Below are 2,531 nucleotides of genomic sequence, written 5' to 3' on the forward strand. Positions count from 1 at the left end.
TAAGGCCATGGACTTCTGCTACTTCCTAGAAACATGGATTCATGTACAGTTTATTGTCAGCAGCGTGACCTTCAAACCAAAATGGCAACAAAGTGCCATGGTAATTGGGGTTGTGGGCTCTGCTCTTTGTTGAGGGTTGTTTTCAGTTATAGACCATACTGAGTAAAGACTACACAACACCTTCCGTAATTGAAAATTGTCATTTTTACTCAATGACACCATAAGTAACTGTTGGACTTTCCTATTTGATGTTTACTGGGCTGTAATAAAACTTTATATAAAATCACACCATTATGTGCTACTGAGAATTTAAAGGCATTCCATATATGCAGTGCTCAGCATAAATGAGTACACCCCTTTTGAAAAGTAAGATTTTATTCAACATCTCAACACAAGAACAATTTCCAAAATGTTGGCAAAACTGAGTTTTATGTAACATTTGTTTTGCTCATTACATGAAAGTAAGGTTAATAGTATAACGTAGATTACAAAATCTTCAGTTTTACTCCAATTAGTTGATGCAAAAATGAATACACCCCACAACAAAAACTACTATATCTAGTATTTTGTATGACCTCCATGATTTGTAAGGACAGCACCAAGTCTTCTAAGCTTGGAATGAACAAGTTGGCAACATTGCAACATCTACATTTTTCCATTCTTCGAGAACAACCTCTTAGAGCCTGGATGCTGGATGGAAAGTGATGCTCAACTTGTCTTTTAAGATTTCCCCATAGGTGTTCGATTGGGTTCAGATCAGGAGACATACTTGGCCACTGAATCACTTTCACCTTGTTCTTCAGAAATGCAACAGTGGCCTTAGATGTGTGTTTTGGATCATTGTCATGTTGGAAAAGTGCACAACTTCTCTTTCAATACAGAGCAGTACATCAGTGAATTCATGATACCATGAATTAAATTCAGCTCCCCGACACCAGCAGCACTCATGCGGCAGCACAGAAGGACATTGCCACCACTATGTTTCACTGTAGGCACCATGCATTTTTCTTTGTACTCCTCACCTTTGCAACACCGTACAGTTTTGAAGCCATCAGTTCCAAAAACATTTATCTTGGTCTCATCACTCCAGAGTACAGAGTCCCAGTAGTCTTCTTTTTGAGTATGCTCCCTGGCAAATTCTAGGCAGGATTTTTTGTGCATGGGAGAGGTTTCCTATGTGGATGACACCCATGCATGCCATTCCTATGCATGCCATTGCAGTATACGCCATATTGCGTCATAGGAAACAATTGCCCCAGTTTTTGCTTTCTATTTTAGACAACTGCAATGAACTTGCATGGAGATTTTCTTTAACCCCTCTCATCAGAAGACGCTCTTGTCGAGGTGTCAACTTCCGTGGACAGCCTGGAAGTCTCTGTGAGATGGTTGCAGTTCCATATTTTTTAAATTTTTGTATCACTTTTGATACAGAATTCTGACTGATAAGTAAAGTGTTGCTGATCTTCTTGTAGCCTTCACCTTTCTTGTGTAAAGAAATTATTTTCTTTCTCAGGCCTTGTGACATTTCTCTTCCATGTGGTGCCATTGCTGACAGCATGAAATGGGAGGGGTTTTCTTTGTTAAGTAATGCCCTTTTATAATCAACTGCTGTACACCTGTTTAATGAATATTTAGACTCACCTGTAGTTGAATTCTTGTTAATTAGGATTTTATTGTCTAAAACTTAGCTTTGCGTCTAAGACTTTCATTGAGGTGTATTCATTTTTGCAATATGGTCTTGAATGAATTTGTTAGGAAAAATATTTTCTTGAATATTACTGAATAAGTTTAAACTAGGTGGAAACTGAACCCACATCAGAGGGAAGCAACTCTGCCCATGGTATCGCAGGACACTAGCACATCGAGGGGAGGGGATATATGAGCCGTGGCATATAGTGTGGCCCCTCTCGGAAGCCACGTAGGCCGTGAACCTCCAGCTCTACGGATGGGGGTCAAACAGAACCCGATTCCCCGCTCCAGGCAGCGGAGCAGGTCTACAGGGATCCCCAATGTCGGCAGGATCCCATTATCCCCAGGATGGAGACAGATGCTGTAAGGTGCTTTTTATGGTGGTATTTATTCACCACTGAGTTTTTTTTTGCTAAATAAACAAAAAAACACAAACTTTTGAAAAAAAAACCACGCATTTTTCTTTGTTTCTGTTATAAAATGTTTTAAATAAATAACCTTTTTTCACAAATTCAGGTCAAAATGTATTCTGCTACATTTCTTTAGTGAAAATAACCCAAATTATTGTATATTATTAGTCTGTAGGAAAGTTATAGAGTCCACAAACCATGGTATATACAGTGGGGATCGAAAGTTTGGGCACCCCAGCTAAATATTTGTATTAATGTGCATAAAGAAGCCAAGGAAAGATGGAAAAATCTCCAAAAGGCATCAAATTACAGATTAGACATTCTTATAATATGTCAACAAAAGTTAGATTTTATTTCCATCATTTACACTTTCAAAATAACAGAAAACAAAAAAATGGCATCTGCAAAAGTTTGGGCACCCTGCAGAGTTAA

The sequence above is a fragment of the Staurois parvus genome, unplaced genomic scaffold, assembly GCF_062004578.1.
Source record: "Staurois parvus isolate SC_StPar_1 unplaced genomic scaffold, SC_StPar_1.0 ptg000018l, whole genome shotgun sequence".
NCBI classification, from domain to species: domain Eukaryota; kingdom Metazoa; phylum Chordata; class Amphibia; order Anura; family Ranidae; genus Staurois; species Staurois parvus.